We start from the raw sequence: 26,332 nt of genomic DNA on the forward strand, positions 1-26,332 counted from the left end.
ACCAGACAAAACAAGACTACCCAGACACACCAAGTCAGGAGACCAACTCTACCACCCAACAAACCAAAAACTAAAGCTACAAGACCTACACAAAACTACAAAGTTACATATAGTCATAGTTAACATATAGTTACAACAGTGCAAACAATACCATAATTGATTTAAAAAAACAGACCATGGACACAGTAAAAATAGTCCAAAGATGTTAAAAGACTATAAGTTCGAAAGAAACCACCACACAGTTTCCACAAGTCCTCAGGGTCCCGATAGACTCGTCATCCCACGCAGGCAGCAGAAGGGAAATATATAATACAGAAGTGAACATGCAGTCACACAAAAATATATACAGTACAGTAATACAGCCCAACTCCCTAAGTGACATTGATGGAGCATAAATGCTGTTGGCAAGAACAAGTCCTTAGCAGTCTGCAGACCAACACAGGCATGTAATCCGCCTTGTCTTCCACCAAGTGAAAACTGGAGTGCAGCACCGCCAGGACGGGCCTGTCCCCAGTCCAGCAGGGATGCCACGCCACACCACTTCTAGTGACTCCCCTCCTGGTGCCTGCAACAGGTGACACCATGGCATGAGGCCTAGTCCTAGTGCCAGCACAGACTGAAAATCATGGGAATAAATTTTCTTCTTCAGCCTGGAATGATACCCCAGGGATCACTTTCTGGCCTCAATTGTTTATGACTTACATTAACAACCTGAAGGAGAGAGTGAACAAAATGGAATGTTTCCAAGCTTGTCAGTGATATGAAAATAGGAAGGCTGTGCTCTGATGAGGAAACTGATTCTGCCATGGGTTATAAATAAGAGTGGGTGAAACCTTGGCAAATGAAGTTTAATGAGGGGAAGTGAACAGTTTCAAAAAAAATTTATTATAAAAGTACATGTCACCATATACATAGAAATCTACAGCACATTACAGGCCCTTCGGCCCACAATGTTGTGCCAACTATGTAACCTATTCTAGAAACTGCCTAGAATTTCCTTACCGCATAGCCCTCTATTTTTCTAAGTTCCATGTACCCATCTAAGAATATCTTAGAAGACCCAATTGTATCTGCCTCTACCACCATCACTGGCACCCAACACACTGTGTGAAAAACTTACCTGACATCCCTCTTGTACCTACCTCCAAGCACTTTAAAACTATGCCCTCTCGTGTTAGCCATTTCAGCCCTGGGAAAAAGCCTCTGGCTATCCACACGACTAATGCCTCTCATCATTTTAAATACATCTATCAAGTCACCTCTCATCCTCCATTGCTACAAGGAGAAAAGGCCAAATTCATTCAACCTATTTTCATAGGGCATGCACTCCAATCCAAGCAACATCCTTGTAAATTACCTCTGCACTCTCTCTATAGTATCCACATCCTTCTTGTACTGAGGTGATCAGAACTGAACACAGTACTCCAAGTGGGGTCTAACTAAGGTCTCATAAAGCTGTAACATTACCTCCTGGCTCTTGGACTCAATCCCACAGTTGATGAAGGCCAACACACCATAGGCCTTCATAACAATGTCAACCTGTGCATCAGCTTTGAATGTTCTATGGGCATGGACCCCAAGATCTTGTACCCTAAGATCTCCACACTGCCAACAGTCTTACCATTAATATTATATTTTGTCTTCAAATTTGACCTACCGAAATGAACCTCTTCACATTTTTCTGGGTTGAACTCCATCTGCCATTTCTCAGCTCAGTTCTGCATCCTACTGATGTTACACTGTAATCTCTGACAACCCCCCAGAGTATCCACAACACCCCCAACTAACTTAACATTCATTTTCTTGCAGGCATTCATGGTAAATACAAAGAAACACAATAGAATTAATGAAAAGGCACACAACAAACAAGGAAAATCTGTGTAAAAGACAATAAACCCTGCAAATACAAGAAAAACAAATAATAATCAATAAGCAAGCAATAAATATTGAGAACACGAGTTGTAGTGTCCTTAAAACTGCTTCAGCACCTTGAGTCCAAGCACCCTGCACTTAAAGACAAACCAGTTGAGTTTTTTCAGCGGAAAAAACATGAGCAAGCGGGACAGAAGCAAGTGCCGAGAACTACGAAAACTAAATTGCGGAATAGACTGGATACAAGGAACCTGCTTTGAGTATCGCTGTATTCCCGTTGTGTTTAACACTCCGTCCCCCTGATGTCAGGACCAAGTTCCCTCGCTGACTTGGCTCGAAGAAATAAACTGGTGAAAAGATAAGTAACGATCTTTTTGTGCTGTGGTTGTTTGATCCAGCGAATTTAAGTTTACAATAGGGTCCTATCCAGACACGCTGGACAGTGTGGATCTGTGTTCCTCAGTTTAGAAGAAAAAAGGACGACAAGATCCCATAGATATTAAGATGTTTCTGCTAGTGAAAGTCTTGAGCCAGGGGACATAGTTGCAAAATACAGGGCTGGTCATTTAGAATTCAAGTGTATAGAAATTTCTTCCCTCAGATGGCAGGGAAACTCTGAAAATCCCCCCCAAGAGTGGTAGAGACCAGATCATTATATCTATTTAAGGCAAAGATAGATAAATACTTGAAAGATGAAGGATTTAAGGATTATGAGGAAGTGCCAGAGAAGCCAGTAAACATCAACCAAAATCATACTGAATAACTGGGCAGGCTCGAGGAGCACGATGGCCTATTTGTGCCTTCAATTTCATGCTGACAGCCCCAACCCAAGCTCTCATTTTTCTCACCAGTCCCCTTGCAAATTCAAACTTCACACATTCTCAGCTTTAAAATGGAAGATGAGATCTGTGGAAAGTGGAGCCATGGCATCAGCTCAGGGGGCGGACTGACTCAAGTTCAATTTATTGTCATTCAACCATACACATGTATATCACTAAACAAAACAATGTTCCTCCGGAACAAGGTGCACTGTATAAAACATGTACTCACACATAACACAATTTAGTACCACTAGTACATTAACAAATAAGGTGAATTTAGTACCCTATTAAAAAGTAAACAGTATAACACCTCTGGTGCTTCATACGCGATGAAATCTGGGCGATGACAGGAAGTATAGTAGTTTCACAGACTGGGAGAAGAAGCCGTTTCCCATCCTAACAGTCCCTGTCCTAATGCTATGATGATGTGGGGGGGGGGGGGGGGCGCGTCAAAGAGATTGTCTGATAGATGGGAGGGATCATTGACAATGCTAAGGACCCTGCAGTGTTAGATTCTAAACACATTTCAAGTCAGTTCCTTTGAAAAACTCAAACCAAATCACAAATTACCACTTTGTCCAGAAATCTGCATCATCATCTTGTCATTCTCTGGAGAGAAAACATTCAAATAAACTTGCCGCTTCGTTTGTACATTTTATAATCAGATTGTAAACCCACAATTTTTAAAAAAACTTGCAGCATTCACAGCTTAGAACAAATTTAGGCAATAAATTTAAAACATTGGAAGTCAGTTATTTATAACCAAAGTAAATTGCTGATTTCCAGTTTGTAGAGGAACAGACAGTACCCAAATAATTTTTCTATCTTTCACACACACACTCTCCACTCTCTGTACAACAGAAATTATAGAGCAAGGAAACAGGCTGTTCAGCCCAACTCAGTCATGCTGACCAAGGTGCCTTCTTGAGATTTCTGAAGTGGGCAGCAATTTCTTCCCACAGACAGTAGGGAAGCTCTAGAATTCTCTTCCCCAAAAGCTTCTGTAACTGTGTGTGTCATGTTCTGTTACTCCAGAAACTAACTGAAAGAATATTACCTTTGTTTCTCTCCCCATGGATACTCCCTAAATTGCTGAAAGTTCCATTTTCTGCTTTTATTACTGAAGATTCTTAACTATGAAAAAAACATGGTTTAATAGGTGTTCTCTCAGTCCAGAGGAAACCCAGATGAAGCTGTTTATAATTAGGTTCTAGACTTCTCTCTTAGCTAAGCAACTCCCATCCAGACAGCAATAGCATAACGAGAGAATTTTCCATCGATGCTCCCTGGCCTGCTGAGTTCCTCCAGCATCTTGTGTCTGTTGCTTGGATTTGCAGCATCTGCAGATTTTCTCATGTTTATAATTAGAGAATTGTTTTTCTGAAGCACGATAGGTAAGAATGGAACTTGCTGCCAACACAAATGGTGGTACAATAAAAAAAACCCTTCTGCACTGATGTACCTTGGAAGCATAGCTACCAGCAAGGCTACTGCATAAGAGCTGGAAAACTGGATTAGAACATCGAGCAGTACAGACCCTTCAGCCCACAATATTCTGATGACCATTTAACCTACTCCATCAATGTAATCCTTCCCTCCCAGATAACATTCCATTTCCCTATCACATATGTGCCTACCTAAGAATCCCTAATGTTTCTGCCTCTACCACCACTCCTAGAGGGCATTCCACACACCCACCATCCTGTGTGAAAAGTAAACCTGGCTCTGGCACCCCTCCACATACTTTCCTCCAAAACCTTAAAGCTATGTCTCTTTGTATTTGTCATTTCCACCCTGGGGAAAAAAGGTCTTTGCTTCTCCACTTGATCTATATCTCTTCTTGCCTTGTATACCCTCTATCAAGTCACCTCTCATCTTCCTTCTCTCCAGCTGAATAGCCCTAGCTCACTCAGCCTATCCTCTTAAGACATGCTTTCAGCTCATTCTCTGCCAGCAGAGATACCAAGTTATGAACTATTAGTTCCTGCCGCGGTAAACTTTCATGACTCTGAAGATCTCAGTTCTTGCTTCTGGCCGAGGGGTTCTCAACCTTCTTTGTGCCATGAATCCCTACCATTTACTGAGGGGTCCATGGACCCCAGGATGGGTACCCCTCTGCTAGCCTAACTGCAATGTAGCTGCTCACATTACATGACTGAACAATGCTGTGATCAATCTGTGGAAGAGTTATTCTCCTACAGACTGATAATCTCCATTGACAGACTGGAAGATAGCAATTGATCATTTAGAAGAGAAACGGAAGTGACAAATAGAATTCAATCTAAATACAGGGTAATGCATTTTGGAATGGTAAGCATACTTGACCAGTGGCAGAATATGAAGAACTAAATGATCAGACGAATCCTGGATGGCATGTCCACAAATCCTTGAAGGTAGCAGGACAGGTGGATAAGTTCTGAGAAAGACAATGGACAGTCATGCTCCCTAGTTTCATCTGATAATATGAAAGATTACAAGATCTACTCCAGGTACTCTGGTTTCTTCCCACATTTCCAAAGACATACTGGTTGGTAGGTTAATTGGTTACATGGGTGTAACTGGGCAGCTCAATGGCTCACTGGGTCGGAAGGGCCCATTGCTATGCTGTATCTCCAAATAAAAAAAGATTATATCAAGGCTAATCACTGAGTTGCAGGAAACCCACAGAACTCATTCAACATTTGTGCAAAAGTTACAGAACGTCTTTTAGAAGTGGTGTGAACATAATTCTCAGTTCCTAATCCAGCAGGCAAAACCATAGCAGAAAGTGTTTGAATACTGCTGTACTTAAGGTTACTGATGACAAAACAATTGTTGGCTGAATCGGGAGACAAGAGGGAGACTGAAAAGCTGGTTGAATGGTGCTACAGCAACAACCTCTCAATGTCAGCAAAACCAAAGAGCTGATTATTGACTACAGGAGGAAGAAGCCAGAAGTCCATAAGCCAGTCTTCATTAGGGGATTGGAGATGGAGAGGGTCAGTAGTTCTAATCATATCAGAAGATCTGTCCTGGGACTAGCGCACAAGAGTCATCATAAAGTGCTTACAGCAGTACCTCTACTTACTTAGAAGTTTGTGTACATTTAGCATGTCACCAAAAACTATGACAAACTTCTATAGATGCAGAGTGGAGACTATCTTGGTTGGTTGCATCATGAGAAAATGAATCTCAAGGTAGTATATTTGATAATTTTACTTTGAACTTTGTACCGGTTCCCAATTGTTGAACAGCACACCACTCTGTTAAAGCATAATGCAGAACAATATAAAGTATTTCAAGTCAGATAAATATTAGTACACTTTGGCCATGGTAGAGTGCTGGTATGATCAGATGCAGTCCCTTCCCAAGTTTACTTAAAGACTTACACCACACAAATGTTTCTGCAGTAACCTCACACAATTCTTCACATTAACATGATACTTTTAATATAACAAAACATTAAGGTACAAGGTAAACTAAATTAGAATAAAACTTGGTCTAATTAGACAGGTTTTAAAGGAGTGGTGGAACAACAGTTAAGAGAGTGAACAGAGTTGCTTGACCAGAGATTACAGGTGCAATAATGCACTAAAGAAGTGGGGAATAAAAAAGGAATATGACCATAGTAAAAGGACACACCATCCATGAAGAGAGCAGCTGGAAATGAAAATTAGTTCAGTGCCAACATCCAATGGCTGATCAGCATTTTTGAGATGGCATAAGACTGGATCATGCACCTTTAAATGATTTGGAGTTAAATCTAGATGCTAAAATTCATAAGTTTATCAACAACACAAAAAACAGTTTCTGGCTCAAAGTGAGCAAGTTGTTGGTCACATGAAGTAACCAATAGACAGATTACACTGGAATAAAAATGGCAAAAGGAATTCAATCGTAATACATCCTTAAAATGAAGACTGGAAAGAGAAGACACAATAAATCATAGGTTACAGAAATTAGTAAAAGCAGATAAGGTGTTGAATATTTACTAATCCTTAAGGACTGAACTATAGGTAGATAAGGTGGTACTTAGGGCACATTTTATCCTGAAAGCAAAGAATACTAGAGAAAGGAGATCATGTTAAGAGTTGACAAGAGATAGCAGAAATGGAACACTGTACCATTGAGAATGTCCTGACCAGCTGCATCATTGTCGGCTACGGGAATTACAAGACATCTTACTGCAAGAACCTAGACTGCTGGGAGGATCATTGGGGTCTCTCTTCTACTCAAAGATACTTATCATTAGTGCTGCATACGTAGGACCCTGAGTATTGTCAATGACGCACCCCCCCCACACCCATCAGGTAGGAGATATCATAGCCCTAGGACAAGGATGGTTAGGATGGGAAAAAACAGCTATAACTTGTGGAGGGCTATTTTAAGAGCAAAGAAACAACTCCAAGCAAGGTTGAAGGCAACATCAGATGCGCATCAACGTTGGCAGGGTTTGCAGGACATTACTTCCTACAAAGCGAAACCCAACATCATGAATGGCAGCGATACTTCACTACCAGACGAGCTCAATGCCTTTTATGCCCACTTTGAAAGGGGGAATATAACTACAGCTGTGAGGATCCTTGCTGCATCTGGTGACCCTGTGGTCTCTGTCTTGGAGGCCAACATAATGCTGTCTCTCGTAAGGCAGCAGGGCCCGATAGAGTAACTGGTAAGGCTATGAAAACTTGTGCCTACCAACTGGCCGTTGTATTCATAGACATTTTCAACCTTTCACTGTTATGGTTGCAAGTTCCCACCGAATTCAAAAAGGGCAACAATTATACCAACACCCAAGAGTAATGTGAGCTGCCTTAACAACTATTACCCAGCAGCACTCATATCTACTGTGATTAAGTGCTTTGAGAGGTTGGTCATGGCTAGAATCAACTACTGCCTCAGCAAGGACCTGGACCCACTGCAATTTGCCCATCATGTCTATGGCAGACACAATCTCAATGGCTCTTCACATGGCCTTAGATCAGAATCAGAATCAGGTTTACTACCACCGGCATGTGACGTGGAATTTAACAGCAGCAGTTCAATGCAATACATAATCTAGCAGAGAAAAAAAACTATATTAAATGAACAAATAAATCAATTACGTATATTGAATAAATTAAAATACTGTACATTTTTTTTTAAAGTGAGTGGTGTCCAAAGATTCAATGTCCATTTATGAATCAGATGGCAGAGGGGAAGAAGCTGTTCTTGAATCACTGAGCGTGTAACTTCAGGCTTCTGTACCTCTTATCTGATGGTAACAGTGAGAAAAGGGCATGCCCTGGGTGCTGGAGGGCCTTAATAACGGACGCTGTCTTTCTGAGACACTGCTCCCTAAAGATAGGCTAGTACCCAAGATGGAGCTGACTAGATTTACAACATTCTGCAGCTTCTTTTGGTCCTGTGCAGTAGCCCCTCCATACCAGACAGTGATGCAGCCTATCAGAATGCTATCCACAATACATCTATAGAAGTTTGAGTGTATTTGTTGACATGCCAAATCTCTTCAAATTCCTAATAAAGTATAGCCACCGTCTTGCCTTCTTTATAACTACATCATTATGTTGGGACCAAGTTAGATCCTCAAAGATCTTGACACCCAGGAACTTGAAGCTGCTCACTCTCTCCATTTCTGATCCCTTTCTAAGGATTGGTATGTGTTCCTTCATCTTACCCTTCCTGAAGTCTACAATCAGTTCTTTTGTCTTACTGACAATGAGTGCCAGGTTGTTGCTGCAGCACCACTCCACTAGTTGGCATATCTCACTCCTGTACACCATCTCGCCACCACCTGCGATTTTACCAACAATGGTTGTATCATCAGCAAATTTATAGATGGTATTTGAGCTATGCCTAGCCACACAGCCATGTGTATATAGAGAGTAGAGCAGAGGGCTAAACACACACCACTGAATGTGCCAGTGTTGATCCTCAGCGAAGAGGATATGTTATCACTAATCCACACAGATTGTGGTCTTCTGGTTAGGAAGTCGAGGATCCAATTGCAGAGGGAGGTACAGAGGCCCAGATTCTGCAACTTCTCAATCAGGATTGCGGGAATGATGGTATTGAAAACTGAGCTATAGTCGATGAACAGCATCCTGACGTAGGTGTTTGTGTTGTCCCGGTGGTCTAAAGCCGTGTGCAGAGCATTTGGACAATACAAACACCCATATCAGGATGCTGTTCTTTGACTATAGCTCAGTGTTTAACACCATCATTCTTACAGTCCTGATCAAAAAGCTACAGAGCTTGGGCCGCTGTACTTGAATCCTCATCTCCTAACCGGAAGATCACAACCTGTATGGATTGATAATAACATCTCCTCCTCGCTGATGATCAACAATGGTGCACCTCAGGGATGTGCGCTTTTCCCACTGCTCTACTTGCTCTATACCCGTGACTATGTGGCTAAGCTCAAATGCCATCCATAAATTTGCTGATGATACATCTATTATTGGCAGAATCTCAGATAGAGACAACAGGGCATAGAGGTGTGAGATATGCCAGCTAGTTGACTGGTGTTGCAGCAACAACCTTGCACTCAATGTAAGAAAGACAAAAGAGCTGATTGTGTAATTCAGGAAGGGTAAGACAGGGGAACATGAACCAATCCTCAGAGGGATCAGAAGTGGAGAAAGTGAGCAATTTCCCGGATCTCTGAGAATCTAACCCGGTCCAGTTCTGGTCACCTCACTAGAGGAAGGATGTGGAAGCATTGGAAAGGGTACAGAGGAGATTTACCAGGATGCTGCCTGGTTTAGAGAGTATGGATTATGATCAGAGATTAAGGGAGCTAGGGCTTTACTCTTTGGAGAGGAGGAGGATGAGAGGAGACATGATAGAGGCGTACAAGATATTAAGAGGAATAGACAGAGTGGACAGCCAGCGCCTCTTCCCCAGGGCACCACTGCTCAGTACAAGAGGACATGGCTTTAAGGTAAGGGGAGGGAAGTTCAAGGGGGATATTAGAGGAACGTTTTTCACTCAGAGAGTGGTTGGTGCGTGGAATGCACTGCCTGAGTCAGTGGTGAAGGTAGATACACTAGTGAAGTTTAAGAGACTACTAGACAGGTATATGGAGAAATTTAAGGTGGGGGGTTATATGGGAGGCAAGGTTTGAAGGTCAGCACAATATTGTGGGCCGAAGGGCCTGTAATGTGCTGTACTATTCTATGTTCTATCTTTTTTTCCAAGCAGTTGCTAAGATGGTCACCAGCTGGGTTCAGAAAAGGTTTTACAATTTCTTTGATTCATTACTTCTTCAGGGTCTAGACCATAATTTTAAATTTTGCCATGCAATGACCATTACTACACCACTCTCTTTCTGCACTACTTCAGATCAAACCCATCTCTGATGAACTTGTAAGCCAATACATCTGTTTTCTCTGGTTGCAACACCTATCACTCTTTTGTCTACCTGATGATTCCGAAGTTCCTCCTACACAACGTCAAAGTCAGGTTTGTTGTTAATTGCAAGAGCACATGTATGTACAGGTGCAATTAAAGTATACTTGCAGCAGAATCACAGACACAGAGCATTAGATGGAGGCCCTCCATTGGTCAGGTTTGAGCATGGATGTTGCATCCTAGCTGATGACTCAAGTATGCAATTATGCAAGCCAGGGCAGTACAATATCGAGAGCAAGCTGTTGCCCATGCAAGAGGCTCCCCCTCTCCACGTAGCTGATGAATCCAAAGGAAAGGCAGACACTAGTTTGGCACCTGCAGCATCACAGGAATTGCCGGTCAGCACTGAATTCAATGTGGGACTGCCTTATTGGGTCCAGATTTTTCTTCAGGGTTTATTCCTGAAGACTACCCCGTGAGTGGGACTTCCCAATCAAGGTAGCAGAGGCTTGAAATCAGAGTTCTCCTTCTCCAAGATGACCCTACCACGATTGATAACTCTTCCCCCCCCCCCCCCACCCCCCCACCTGGTCAGACCCCACTTGGAGAACCGTGCTCACCTCACTACAGGAAGGATGAGGAAACTATAGAAAGGGTGCTGAGGAGATTTACAAGGTTGTTGCCTGGATTGGAGAGCATGCCTTATGAGAATACGTTGAATGAACTTGGCCTTTTCTCCTTGGAGAGACGGAGGATGAGAGGTGACCTGATAGTGGTGTATAAGATGATGAGAGGCATTGATCACATGGATAGTCAGAGGCTTTTTCCCAGGGCTGAAATGGCCAACACGAGAGGGCACAGTTTTAAGGTGCTTGGAAGCAGGTACAGAGGAGATGTTAGGGTTAAATTATTTTATTTTATTTTTTTACGCAGAGAGTGGTGAGTGCGTGGAATGGGCTGCAGTGAGAGTGGTGGTGGCAGATACAAAAGGGTCTTTTAAGAGACTCTTGGATAGGTACATAGAGCTTAGAAAAATAGAGGACTATGGGTAACCTGAGGTAATTTCTATAGCAAGTACATGTTCAGCACATCATTGTGGGCCGAAGGGCCTGTATTGTGCCGTAGGTTTTCTATGTTCTATGTCCCAACATAAGAAGGCAAGATGCATCATAAGAAGGCAAGATGGCAGCTTTATTTCAGTTTGAGGAGATTTGATTTGATACCTGAAATACCCAAAAATTTCTACAGATGTACCGAGGAGAGCTTTCTGACAGGCTGCATCACTGTCTGGTATGGGGGGGGAGGGGGGGGGGCTGGCTACTACACAGGATCAATAAATTGTAACAGCTTCTTCCCCTCTGCTATCCAACTTCTAAACGGACACTGAACCCATGAACACAATCTCATTTTTTAAAAAAATTATTTATGTTTTGCACTATTTTTAACAGTGTAATACACATATACAGTCCACCCTTCTTATCTGCGGGGTATTGGTTCCGGGACCCCCCCCCCCGGTGGATGCTCAAGTCGCTTATTTATCCTTTCTCAGTGCGGTGGACTTTAGGACCCAGCGGAGCTCAGGACCCGCTGCCTGCAATGTTTTTGTTCCGTTGACAGAAAACAATCACGACTGAAAATAAAGTGGAAATAATAAAGTGATCAGAAAGAGGTGAAACGCCATCCGTCATTGGAAAAGTGTTAGGCTACAGTCAGTCAACAATCGGAACAATTTTAAAGGATAAATAAGACTTACTTATAATACCTAATACAAAGTAAATGCTATGTAAATAGTTGTTATACTGCATTGTTTAGGGAATAATGACAAAAAAAGTCTGCACATGCTCAAAGAACAAGTGCTGGAGAGAGAACTTCCGGGTTTTCCCGATCCATTGTTGGTTGAATCTGCGCATGCAGAATCCACGGATAAGGAGGGTGACTGTACACTTACTGCAATTGATTTATTTATTTCCCCTATATTTATCCAGAATTGCAATGTACTGCTGCTGCTGCTAAGTTAACAAATTTTACAACATATGCCAGAGATATTAAACCTGATTCTGATTCTTCACCCAGGCTGTGAGACAACTGAACTCCCTACCACCACCCAGGTCTCATTATGTACGAAGTGCGTGTAGTGTTACATCGTTTATTTTGTAACTTGTGTCATAAATGCACCTTATTATTTGTTGATTTATTTGTGGTAATATTACTTTAAGTGTTTTGTGTCAATTATATGTACTGTGCTGTGCATCTTGATTAGAGGAATGCTGTCTCATTTGGTGGTATACATGTGTACGGTTGAACGGCAATAAACTGAACTTGAACTTGACTTCCAGTCATTACACTTCAGGAACAAAGTCATAGCACTGACAAGGGTGTTCAGATTTACATGCATAATTCCAGGGCTGCAATTCACTCGAGGCAAAAACATTTACACAGGGATTAACTGCTTTGGAAGAAAGGAGACAGAATGGAGTTTACATTCTGGTGTACAAAGTTATGAACAGGTTAGATAGGGAGGATCTACTTACTTCAGAAAAGAAGTCAGTAACTCAGGGAAGATGGGCATAAATTTAAACTAGGATTTGAGCACCATGGTAATCCAAAGAGCTTCTACAGGTATATTAAGAGCAAAAGGATAGAAAGGGATAAAATTGGTCCTCTTGAAGATCAGAGTGGGAGACTATGTATGGAACCAAAAGAAATGGGGGAGATCTTAAATGTTTTTTTTTTGTGTCTGTATTTACTAAGGAAACTGGCATGGAGTCAATGGAAATAAGGCAAACAAGTAGTGAGGTCACGGAACCTATACAGATTGAAGAGGAGGAGCTGCTTGCTATCGAGGCAAATCAGAGTAGATAAATCCCCAGGACCTGACAGGATATTCCCTCAGACCTTGAAGGAGACTAGTGTTGAAATTGCAGGGGCCCTGGCAGATATATTTAAAATGTCAGTATCTATGGGTGAGGTGCCGGAGGATTGGAGGATAGCTCATGTTGTTCCATTGTTTAAAAAAAGCTCTAAAAATAAGCCAGGAAATTATAGGCCATTTAGTTTGATGTCAGTAGTAGGTAAATTATTGGAAGGAGTACTAAGAGATAGGATAGACAGGGACTTATTAGGGAGAGTCAACATGGCTTTGTGCATGGTAGGTCATGTTTAACAAATCTTTTAGAGTTTTTCAAGGAGGTTACCAGAAAAGTGGATGAAGGGAAGGCAGTGGATGTTGTCTACATGGACTTCAGTAAGGCCTTTGACAAGGTCCCACATGGGAGATTAGCTAGGAAGATTCAGTCGCTAGGTATACATGGTGAGGTAGTAAATTGGATTAGACATTGGCTCAATGTGAGAAGCCAGAGAGTGGTAGTGGAGGCAACACGTACAACATGCTGGAGGAACTCAGCAGGTTGGGCAGCATCCGTGGAAACAAGCAGTCAACGTCTCGGCCCAAAACGTTGACTGCTCGTTTCCACGGATGCTGCCCAACCTGCTGAGTTCCTCCAGCGTGTTGTACGTGTTGCTTTGACCATAGCATCTACAGTGTACTTTGTGTTTAGTGGTAGTGGAGGATTGCTTCTCTGAGTGGAGGTCTGTGACTAGTGGTGTGCCACAGGGATCAGTACTGGGTTCATTGTTATTTGTCATCTATATCAATGATCTGGATGATAATGTGGTAAATTGGATCAACAAATTTGCTGATGATACAAAGATTGGAGGTGTAGTGGACAGTGGGGAAGGTTTTCAAAGCTTGCAGAGGGATTTGGACCAGCTGGAAAAATGGGCTGAGAAATGGCAGACGGAGTTTAATACAGACAAGTGTGAGGTATTGCACTTTGGAAGGAAAAACCAAGGTAGAACATACAAGGTAAATGGTAGGGCACTGAGGAGAGCAGTAGAACAGAGGGATCTGGGAATATAGATACATAATTCCCTAAAAGTGGCATCACAGGTAGACAGAGTTGTAAAGAGAGCTTTTGGTACACTGGCCTTTATAAATCAAAGTATTGAGTATAAGAGTTATGGTGAGGTTGTATAAGACATTGGTGAGATCGAATTTGGAGTATTGTGTGCAGTTTTGGTCACCAAATTTCAGGAAGGATATTAATAAGGTTGAAAGAGTGCAGAGAAGGTTTACAAGGATGTTGCTGGGACTTGAGAAACTGAGTTACAGAGAAAGGTTGAATAGGTTAGGACTTTATTCCCTAGAGCATAGAAGAATGAGGGGAGATTTGATGGGTATATTTAGAGTGAATGCAAGCAGGCTTTTTCCACTGAGGCTAGGGGAGAAAAAAACCAGAGGACATGGGTTAAGGGTGAAGGGGGAAAAGTTTAAAGGGAACATTATGGGGGGGGGGGGCATCTTCACACAGAGAGTGGTGTGAGTGTGGAATGAGCTGCCAGATGAACTAGTAAATGCGGGCTCACTTTTAACATTTAAGAAAAACTTGGACAGGTACATTGATGAGAGGTGTATGGAGGGATATGGTCCAGGTGCAGGTCAGTGGGACTAGGCAGAAAAATGGCTCGGCACAGCCCAAGAAGGGCCAAAAGGCCTGTTTCAGTGCTGTAATGTTCTATGGTAGCGTAGCAGTTAGCACAACACTATTATAGCTTGGGCCATTCCTGAGTTTGGAATTCAATTCTTGCCGTTCTGCAAGGAGTCTCTGTATGTGCTCCCTGTGGGTTTTCCCCAGCTATGCAAAGACATACTTGGTAGGTTAATTGCTTATTGTAAATTGTCCCATGATTGGGTTAGGGTTGAACGAAGTTGTCATGTTGTTTGGATGGCGTGGCCCAAATGGTCCGAAGGGCTGTATCACTAAGTAAATTTATGAGAGTTGAGAAAAAAAATTATTTCATTCAATAAACTTTGAGGATCTGGAACGCACTGCCTGAAAAGATGCTGAAGGCAAAATCCATAATTTACAAGGTGATCAAAAGCAAGGAAATGTGATTGGCCTATATACACACTCAAGAGATTTTACAGTTTCTGGAAATCCAGGGCAAAAGACACACAATGCTGGACAAACTCTTTCTTTCTCTCTCATGTTTCAGTAAGATTGAAAGAGTACAGAAAAAAATTTACAAGGATGTTGCCGGGACTTGAGAACTTGCGTTACGAGGAAAGGCTGAATAAGTTAGGATTTTAGTCCCTGGAGCATAGGAGAGTGAAAGGAGATTTTATAGAGGTATACAAAATTATGAGGGGTATAGATAAATGCAAGCAGGCTTTTTCCACTGAGCTTGAGTGAGACTGGAACTAGGTTGAGGGTGAAAGCTGAACTTCACTCGAGGGTGATGGTGTGCGTGTGGAACGAGCTGCCAGTGGAAGTCTCGGTGGATGCAGATTTGATTGCAACATTTAAGAGAAGTCTGGATATGTATGTGGATGGGAGGGATTTGGAGGATCAGGCAGATTAGCTCTGTAGAGTAACACAACAAAATGCTGGAGGAATTCAACAGGCATCAATGGGGGAAAAAAACTGCAGTCGATGTGTCAGGCCGAGACCCTTCAGCAAGTCCTGTCCTGTTTTCCATAGATGCTGCCTAGCCTGCTGAGTTCCTCCAGCATTTTGTGTGTTACTTGGATTTCCAGCATCTGCAGATTTTCTCTCGTTTGTAGTTCTCTAGAGACTAGATTTGAGAAGGCAATTGCAAGAATTAGCCGAGATAGTTGAACTTTGAGATACCGATAGAGAAAAGGAATGAGAAATGCAGGAATGGACAAACCTTTCCCATTTGTTTGGATGAACACAGAATCCCACATTATTTAAAGGTAAGCATGGAATTAAGTGCACGTAGATTCATCATTCAAAAGCCCACACGCATACAGAACAGACGGTAACCTTACCAGCAGCCCTACCAGGAGTCAATTCTGCAGGAAGCTGGAGAATATTGAGGGGAAAAAGCCACTAAGTGGTATTAACATGCTGAACTACTTAAACACATCTAATTTTTAAACAATAAAAATGTAATTCTAGTTCTGGTTTCTATTTTAATGGTAATCTATTGGCACAGAGAGTTAGATGCTCAGTAGCAAAGACTGCATATGATGTCATCTCCTTGGCACCCAGTATACTGCAGTCAATACAAGCTTTGTGTGTAGAAAGAATGAGCTCATCTTTCCTAGTGAGGAAATCCAAGTATGTATCTACCATTCCATAGAAAACAATTACCCCGAGGAGCTGGTAACCTATACTGACCTGCTACTATGCAAAAATCTTTTACACGTCTGGGAAAATCTGCATGGTTACCAAAGATTTTCTGAATGCATGCAGTTGTCAAAACATGTAAACCTCTCCAGTCAGTGAGAACACAGCAAGTGAACGGACTCACCCCAGCGCCATCCAGTGGAAGTTTCTTGAGGGACAGAAGTCATGGTACAAATGACAACTCTTTCCGGATTCAATTCCCTATCCCAAATTTGTTCCGAAGGAACAACAGTTGGAGTTTATCACTGGCACCACAGTGATTAGTTTACTGAACTAATCCACAGTCCAGAGTGAGCTAGAGACAGGAGATCAAACTCCACTAGGGCAGACTGGAAATATACAGTACAGTGATATTCACATACTCTAATACATGGATGTCCAGGAAGTGTAGCACCTCTGGTGAAAGGTCTTGTCATGTCCATTCTGGAGCAATTCACTCACCTTTGGGCCCATACTCAGCTCTCACCTGTGGCTCCAAGTAACTGATTATATGCGATGGCGGCCACACCCTGGTACACCACTTCAACAGCTGGGCTAGACCAGGTGAGGGCAGCTGCCGGACCTCCTACCCTAGTGAGATAGTGACACACATGTCCTAGCATGTGAAGTCAGCTCTGATGGACTGGGCAGGTGAGAACAACAGTGAGATCCAACATCAACTAAAGCAATTCTGCAATGCTTCTTGGAGAGCGAAGGGCACGATGAAGCAGAAGTAGTCACAGACAGTCACTGCAACCAAGGAAGATCCCAGTAGTGACGACTACTCAGTACTACTGGAACCAGATTTCTGAGGTTGAGAGACTGGAATTGCCCCAGTGCAACAACTTTTCCACTTTACAAACTCTCCTGCAGATCTCCTGCTATTGTTGGATATGATGGACTAGCAACATTCCAAAGCATGAGACAACATGACGTTGATCAGCTCCATGCCAGTTTCTAGCAGAACAATCCCATTCTCACTAGTTCTGTCTATAAATTTCCTTTTCTTTCTGCCAGACTTACCCAAACAAAGGGTATTTCACAGTATATACCGTAGATTCCGGATTTTAAGCCGCTACTTTTTTCCCACATTTTGAACAACTTTGAACTTTGCGGCCAATAATCCGAAGCGGCTAATGCATGATTTTTTTCATGCCGCCTCGTAAACATTTTGCCTCATAACAGTAGACCAATAAAATTGATGAGTAGTTCACAGAGGTCCAATGAAATTGTACGATAAATCAAGCGCACTTTCACAATTAAATTATTGTAAATCAGTCATTTGTACTCACCCTCATCAACATGGAAAACACTCGAAGCATTGTGCTGCCTACTTAGTTTAAACTATATTTGTTTTCTGTACTATATCGCGGGATGCTATGACGTCACACCCGGTTTCGCGGTGTCTTGTGGGAAAATGCCGGTTTGCGATGAAACGGGACGGAGGGAGGGAGCGCATTACGCGAGCGGCTTTGGATCTGAGCGAACTCTGCTTTTAAGTTAAAGGTATCAATAACTTTTCCTGGTAGGCTGCAATATATATATTTTTTTACCAGTCGTTAGGAGATATTGGAATGTTGTTCAGTAAAGAAGTATACGCAACGTATATTTAAAAGTAGCCGCGTACGGGCACGGTTCGAAAAAAAGCATTTGCAATATGTATTTGTTTTTGTTACCATATGGATTTAATTAAAAGTTAAAAAAATCCTCACGTGTAATATCTTTCTGTGTAAATATCTCATATTACAACGTGGGACACCTGCGGCCGAAAATCCGGTGCGGCCTAAAATCCGAGGCGGCCTTTACAATTAAAAAATTGATTTTATTTCTAAAATTAGAGCCAGCGGCTTTTAATCAGGTGCGCTCTGTAGTCCGGAATCTACGGTAATTAATCTGTACATCATTGCTAATGGGGAAGAGATGCAAGTTCCTTACAGATTGAGTCTGGGTCCCTAAGGGCACTAAAAGCTAAGCCACTCCTATTGAATTATTACATCTGGAAAAGATATCAGGAATAATAACTTGTTGTACAAGACTATCTGGTTATGAAGTCATTTAAAGAAAACCTGTCTGCATTTCTGAGCCCAGGCCCACAGTACAAAGCTGACTTTGAACTTGCCTCTTAAAGAGTGATGATCCACTAACTTAAGCCATCAGTAATTTTATTTATTGATTGATTGATTGATTGAGATAAAGTGTCATCCAGCAACCTCCAATTTAAGCTGAGCCTGATCACTGGACAATTTACATTGACCAATTAACCTACCAACAGGTGCATCTTTCGACTGTGGGAGGAATCCAGAGCACTAGACAAAACCCACATGGTCAAGGGGAGACCATATATAATCCTTACAGAGAACTATGGGATTGAAGCTGGATCACTAGTGCTGTAAATCGTCGTGCTAACCTACTACACTACCGTTTTACTGAAAGGACACTATAACCCAACCCAGCTATCAATTATATCCAAAACAATAAAAAAGTAATTAAGGGACACTTGGGGAAATAAGCAGAGGAACAAAGTTCTATGGGTCATCACTATGATGATGCCTGGATTTGGGGGGAAATATCGGAACAGAAAGCTTTGAATAGTCAAGAATCAAGACTAGGATACTTTCTGCAGAATAGGTGCTGTGGGTTCCTGCTACTCAGCCAAGTATAATCATGCACAAATTTATAATCAAGGATAAAATTGGAAAAAAAGAGTGCTTTCTTTAAATAGAATCAGCAGCTCAAAGGACAACAGTGTGGACTTTACTCCAAGAAATAGGAGTACAAAACAGTAGTGCAGCAGTGAGCGTAACGCCATTAGAACGCCAGCGGCACAGGCTCAATTTCATCATTGTCTGTAAGGAATTTTCCCTGTGACCACATGGTTTCCTCAGGGTGCTCGGACACAGCTGATTCTCTGGGTGAGAGGCAAGCTGGATTGCCTTTGTCTGTGGCTGTGCTGCGCGATATGAGGAACTGCTGTGGGCTGTTCCTGCAGAAACATGGTCCCAGGACAACATTCATGCACCATTAATCTCCAGGCCATGACATTCAGGGGTGAGCTATAATAGTATTTTTTGATAACTATGTTTTTCTGCCATCGTAATTATATGTGCCGTGTGCAACTGTTGGTTATGTGTCCTGCACCTTAGCCCAGAGGAACACTGTTTCATTTGGCCGTTTTCCTGTGTACGACAGTTAAACTGGAACTTGAATATACAAGGCTAGTTGGTCAATTGGTCACATGGATGTAATTGGGTGGTGCAGGCCCTTTAGACCAGAGGGGCCATAGTGCTACCATGCTGAAAAGGTAAGGTAAGGCAAAGGATGTGGGCAGAGCAGCTGTGAAGAACAGGAGCCAGTAAACTGAGTTGAATATGAAACTTGCAGCACTGTGTATAAGTAATGTGGAAGCATATTAACATTAACACCTTAAGTGGAGCTTTCGACAGAGGAGTGATGTTTCGCTGATTTAAGCGCTGAGCCAGATTAAAAAGATCAAGGTGTCGAGGATGAGGGCAAAGGATGAACCAGTGTTCAGCTCTCTGCTCTGTGAGGCTTTATTCACCTTAGTGCTGAAAAGACACTTCAGCACTCGCCTCAGTGGTTCTGATCATGGATGTACTTACAGACAGGGACTTCACAGTTCATGTTCTGTGGATTGTTTGCTTTCTCTTATTTTATTGTTTGCATGATATGTTGAATGTATGACTGTTTTTGTGGTATGAGGGGTTTCCACGAATTCAATTGTGTTTTTTTATTTTTCCTGCAATTAGATGAATCTCATGGTTGAATGTGGTACACATACTTTGATAATAAATGTACTTTGAACTTTGAATGATGTTAAAAGAAAGCTTCAGATTGAGGAGGCTACTAAGACTTCCATTGCACATGCCCAGAAGCTCATATCCACTATGTCCTGAACTCATTAAATGAGGAGCTGCTGTGAAAACTGCTGCAGCCAGCACTTGGCGGGGATGTTCTTACTGCCAGCACTCCCTGGAGCCAACACTGTTGGAGGGGAGGCTCCATTAGACTGCCAGACAGTAGCTTTTTATTTAAGCAGTGAGACAATTCAGCAACACTTGGAAGTTTGTCGTTCTGGGGGGGGGGGAGAGGGAGGGGTGTGTGTGTGTGTGTGAGAGAGTGAGTGAGTGAGTGAGTGAGAGAGAGAGAAAGAGAAAGAAAAAACAGGACCTAATTTCCTGATACCACATGCAAGAAAGGTCAGAAATAGAAAGATAAGCCAGATGACTTAATGGTTGAGGAGTGGTTACAGGAAGCAGGGATTCAGGTTCTTGGACAATTGGGATCTCTTCTGGGATAGAGACAAGATGAATACTGAATGAGGGATACTGAAGGAGGTTATTGTTGATTAAAGGGGATTTTGATCAATTAGGAATGCAGGCAGAGGACTGGCAAATAGATCTGAACACAGGCATGTGAGGTGATGCATTCTGGGAAGTCAAACCACTGTTGGACTTATACCATGAATGGTAGAACACCAGGGGATCGAAATGAACCGAGACATAGGAGTTCAAGTGCATAGTTCATTGAAAATAATACCACAGCTAGACAGGTGAAAAGGGCATGTAGCAAGCTGGACTTTGTCCAACAGGCATAGTGTAATGAGTTGGGACATAATGTTGTCATTGCTGAGGCCACATGAAGTACTGTGCACAGCTTTAATCACCCTATTACAGGAAACATGTGGAAAGAGTGCAGAAAAGATTTTCAAATACATTGCCAGGCTAGAGGGCTTGAGTTATAGGGAGAAGTTGGCTAGGATAGGTCTTTATTCCTTGGAACATAGGAGAATGAGGGGTGAGCTTATTGGAAAGGCATAGAAAAGGTGGATGTCAATAGTTTCATCCTCCTAGGGTAAGGGAGTGGAAATCTAGAAGGCACAGATTTAATATGAGCGGGGAAGGTTTAAAAGGCGCCTGAGGGGCAAGTTTTCCATGCAGAGGGTGGTAAGTGTATGGAACAAGCTGCCAGAGGAAGTGGTTGAAGCAGATACAGTAGTAGCACTTAAAGGTACCTGGAGGTGTGTGACTTAGAGAAAATTAGGACAAGATAGGTGGGCATCGACTGGTTGGGCTGAAGGGCCTTTATTCATGCTGCATTACACAGTCTAAATTGAAATTTGTAACAGTCCTACCCTTCACTCTACCCACACCAAAAGATAGTGAATGCTGGAGGTTAAAAAAACAATTCACTCTTAAAATTCACTAAACAAGATGAGGAGAGAAAATGTTGGTAAATGGAGTAGCAGCAAAGAACAAACAAACAAAATTGTGGAGCAAGCAGGAGATTACTCTCCTATTCCACTAATGGCATCTTGCCTGATTTCAATTATATTCTGTGCTTCCTCAAGAATGAAATCAGTATTGCACGACACCAGAGTCCTGAAAACTGCCCAAATTGAGCAAACCACATCCATTATTGAAATACCTAACCCTCACCTTCATGAATGCTGACAGACCTCAACCAGGCATCCATGCAGAAAAGAAGGGCTGTAACATGATGAAGCTGTTCAAAAATACGCAGTACAGAGTTTCAATTCCTATTCAGAACATCAACTGCCCATCATAGTGCTTACAAGTTTTATTTATCATGTATTTTTTATTTAGAGATACAACGAAGACCAGAACTTTCCAGCCCACTGAGTCATGTTTCCCAGCAATGCGCCGATTTAACCCCTAACAATTTACAATGACCAATTAACCTATTCAGTATGTCTTTGGTCTGTGGAAGAAATCTGGAGCACCCGGAGGAACCCCATGTGCACAGAAAGAGCCAAAATTGAACTTCTGAACTCTGACACCGGGAGCTGTAATAGCATCGTGCTAACCATTAGAAACAGGAGCAGAACTAGGCCATTCTGCCCATCGAGTTTGCTCCACCATTTAATTATGGGCTGATCCAATTCTTCCAGTCATCCCCCCCCCCTCCCCCACCTTCTCCCCATTCCCTTTGATACCCTGGCTAATCAAGCACCCATCTACCTCTGCCTTAACTGCACCCAATAACTTGGCCTCCACAGCTGCTAATGGCAACAAATTCCACAGATTACTCTGACTAATTTCTCCACATCTCTGTGCTAAATGGACATCCTTCAATCACTAAGTCGTACCCTCATGTCCAAGACCCCGCCTCCCCCCCACCATGGGAAATAACTTTTCCATATATCTAATCTGTTTAGACTTTTTAACATTCAGAACGTTTCCATGAGATCTCCTGAACTCCAGGGAATACAGCCCAAGAGCTGCCAGACATTCCTCATACGGTAATCCTTTCATTACTGGAATCATTCTCGTAAATCTTCTCTGAACCCTCTCCAATGTCAGTAGATCTCTTCTAAAATAAGGAGCCTAAAACGGCACATAATACTCCAAGTGTGGTCTCACAAGTGCCTTATAGAGCCTCAACATCACATCCCTGCTCTTATATTCTATACCTCTAGAACCTATTCCACCTTCTCCACAACCGACTCAACCTAGAGGTTAACCTTTAGCATATCCTGCACAAGGACTACCAAGTCCTTTTGCATTGCTGCAGTTTGAATTCCCTCCCATTCTAAATAATAGCCTGATTGTTTATTTCTTCCAAAGTGCATGACCATACACTTTCCAACATTGTATTTCATTTGCCACTTCTTTACCCATTCCCCTAAACTATCTAAGTCTCTCTGCAGGCTCTCTGTTTCCTCAGCACTACCCGCTCCTCCACCTATCTTTGTATCATCAGCAAATTTAGCCACAAATCCATTAATCCCATAGTCCAAATCATTGACATACATCATAAAAAGCAGCAGGCCCAGCACCAACCACTGTGGAACTCCATTGATAACCGGCAGCCAGCCAGAATAGGATCCTTTTATTCCCACTGTTTTCTGCCTATCAACTAATGCTCCACCCATGCTAGTAACTCCTCTGTAATTCCATGGGCTCTTATCTTGCTAAGCTGCTTCCTGTGCAGCACCTTGTCAAAGGCCTTCTGAAAATCCAAGTACACCACATGTACAGCATCTCCTTTGTCTACCCTGCTTGTAATTTCCTCAGAAAATTGCAGTAGGTTAGTCAGACAGGATTTTCTTTTCAGGAAACCATGCCAGCTTTGGCCTATCTTGTCATGTGCTTCCAGGTATTCCGTGATTTCATCCCTAACGATCAATTCCAACAACATCCCAACCACTGATGTCAGGCTAACAGGTCTATAGTTTCCTTTCTGCTGCCTCCCATCCTTCTTAAACAGCGGAGTAACGTTTGCAATTTTCCAGTCATCCGGTACAATGCCAGAATCTATCAATTCTTGGAAGATCACTGTTAATGCCTCCGCAATCTCTCCAGCTACATCCTCCAGAACCCGAAGGTGCATTCCATCAGGTCCAGATGATTTATCCACCCTCAGACTATTAAGCTTCCTGAGCACCTTCTCAGTCATAATTTTCACTGCACATACTTTACTTCCCTGACACTCTTGAATGTCCGGTACACTGCAGATGTCTTCCACTGTGAAGACCACTGCAAAATACCTCTGCCATCTCTGCGTCTTTCATTACAATATCTCCAGCATCATTTTCTATTAGTCCTATATCTACCCTCAACTCTCTTGCAACCTTTATATACTTAAAAAAAGCTTTTAGTAACTTCATTGATATTAGTCGCCAGCTTCCTTTCATAATTCATCTTTTCCTTCCTAATGACCTTCTTTCCTTCTGGAAGTTTTTAAAAGCTTCCTAATATTCTATCTTCCCACTTGCTTTGGCTTCCTTGTATGCCCTCTCTTTTGCTTTTACTTTGGCTCTGACTTCACTTGTCAGCTATGGTAGTGTCCTCCTTCCATTCAAAAGTTTATTTAGAATACATCCGTCTTGCACTTCCCCTCATTTTTTGCAGAAACTCCAGCTCCTGCTCTGCTGTCCTTCCTGCTAGTGTCCCTTTCCAGTCAACCTTGGCCAGTTCCCTTCTCATGCCATTGTAATTTCCTTTATTCCACTGAAATACTGACACATTGGAATGTAGTTTCATCATATTGTGATCACTGTTCCTTATGGGTTCCTTAACCTTAAGCTCTCTGATCACCCTCCGGATCATTGCACAACACCCAATCCAACACAGCCGATCCCCTGGTGGGCTCAACAACAAGCTGTTCTAAAAAAAACCATCTCTTAGACATTCTACAAATTCTCTCTCTTGAGCTCCAGAACTGGCTTGGCTCTCCCAATCCACTTTCATGTTAAAATCTGCAACAATTATTATGACATTGCCCTTCTGACACACCTTTTCTATCTCCTGCTGTAATTTGTAATCCACAGCCCAGCTACTGTTGGAGGCCTGCATACAACTGCCATTAGGGTCCTTTTATCCTTGGCATTTCTTAACTCAACCCATAGAGACTCTACACCTTCTGATACTATGTCATTCCTTTTTAATGATTTAGTATTATTTCTGATACACAGGGTCACATCACCCACTCTGCCTACTAACCTATCTTTCCGATACACTGTATATCCTTGGCTGTTCAGCTCCCAATGGCAGCCATCCTTTAGCCAAGTTTCAGAGATGGCCACAACGTCATACTTGCCTATCTGTAGCTGAATTTCAAGATCGTCCATTTTATTTCTTATGCTCCATGCATTCAAATACAACACTTTCAGTCCAGTATTTGTTGCTTTCTGTTTTAACTACACCATGCCTCTACTGCCTGTAAATCAAACCACTGGCTGTAATTAACCACTATGCTAACATGGCACCATCAAGTTATTCAAATTATTGCAGACTAATAGACATCTTCACTCATGGCTGCCCTGAAAAAATCTTTTGTTATTGAGCTCAAAGAGAATCAAGTCAGCAAATCAACAGGATCCATGACAGGACAGTGTAAGACAAGTTTATCTATTTTAAGTGAAACACATCATTTTATACATGGGGCAAGTCCTCCTACCCCAATCATTGTTTTTTCTTCTCCCTCCCACTGGGCAGTAGATACAGAAGATTAATAGCATGTACCCAGGATTATTGCTTTAAATATATAATGCTGTTCCTTAAGAACACAGGTCTATTTTATAGAATTTGATACATATATAATACATGGGTTTTAGATACCCTGACCCACGCTCTAGTCCGGTGATGCACCTTAAAACTGTTGGCCAACCACCATAAAAACTCAGAAAGTGACGAAGGCTCACGGACAGCTTCATCCTGTTGTTATCAGACTCCCGAATAGGCCTCTCACAGGCTAAAAGATGAGCCCTTGATCTCCCAGTCCAGCTCGTCATGGTCCTTGCACATTCTCAGTAAATGTAACGCTATTTTTAAAATTCTATTTTCCTTATCACCACGTTGATGGTAACATGCACAGAGTGATCTGTCTGGATGGCATGCAGACAAACTTTTCATTGTATCTGGTATATATGACAATAATAAACCAATATTTACTCCATCTTTGATAGTTTACACTGGATTAAGACATTGTCCTACGTTGAAAAGACACAACCTGTATAGACAGAGACAGCAACAAATCTCACTTTAGGGCCAGAAAAAAAATGTAATCAGCTTTTGCTTTACAATTGCCACAGATTGTACTGGCCTCTTTCAATTCTTACCAGTGCAGTCACAGTCCCTAATAAACATGCTTTTATAATTACTTTGACACAGGAGTGAAACAGGAAAACTCTGAGATTACTTCAATGATCCAGATAATTTAGATTTTCTAAAATTTTTGTCTGTCTCTGCTAGTGACAGCTACATCCTATCCACTGCATTACAGAGGTAACAGTTAAATTGGCAGATCCATGGTTACTAGGATCTTGTGTATAAATACAAACTGAATACCTTTTGGTTTATGAATCATGTCTTGTGATGCCTGACTCCCACAGTCAGTGAAATTCTTTTAATCCAAGGACTAATGTAATGTGAACATGAGTTTCTAGAGCCCTTGAACGCATCCATAGTTGTGGATTCAGTTGAGTTGAGGTGATTGCAGATATCTTCTGGTTGCCAGTCACTGTTGTTTGCAGCTACTTGCAGTTACAGGTGAGAGCGGAGTCTGGTGGGTCCCAAAGGTGAGTGAGCTACCCCGAATGGACACAACAAGCCCCTTCACCTAGAGGTGCTACCC

The 26,332-nt window shown here is 42.2% G+C and overlaps 1 protein-coding gene across 1 annotated transcript in view; it reads right to left on the reverse strand.

Annotated features, from left to right (window-relative positions):
* dync1li2 (dynein, cytoplasmic 1, light intermediate chain 2) overlaps positions 1-26,332 on the reverse strand; it is a 139,926-nt gene that overhangs the window by 75,905 nt on the left and 37,689 nt on the right. The window lies entirely within an intron of this gene.

The sequence above is a fragment of the Hemitrygon akajei genome, chromosome 17 (genome assembly GCF_048418815.1).
Source record: "Hemitrygon akajei chromosome 17, sHemAka1.3, whole genome shotgun sequence".
In the NCBI taxonomy this organism is placed as follows: domain Eukaryota; kingdom Metazoa; phylum Chordata; class Chondrichthyes; order Myliobatiformes; family Dasyatidae; genus Hemitrygon; species Hemitrygon akajei.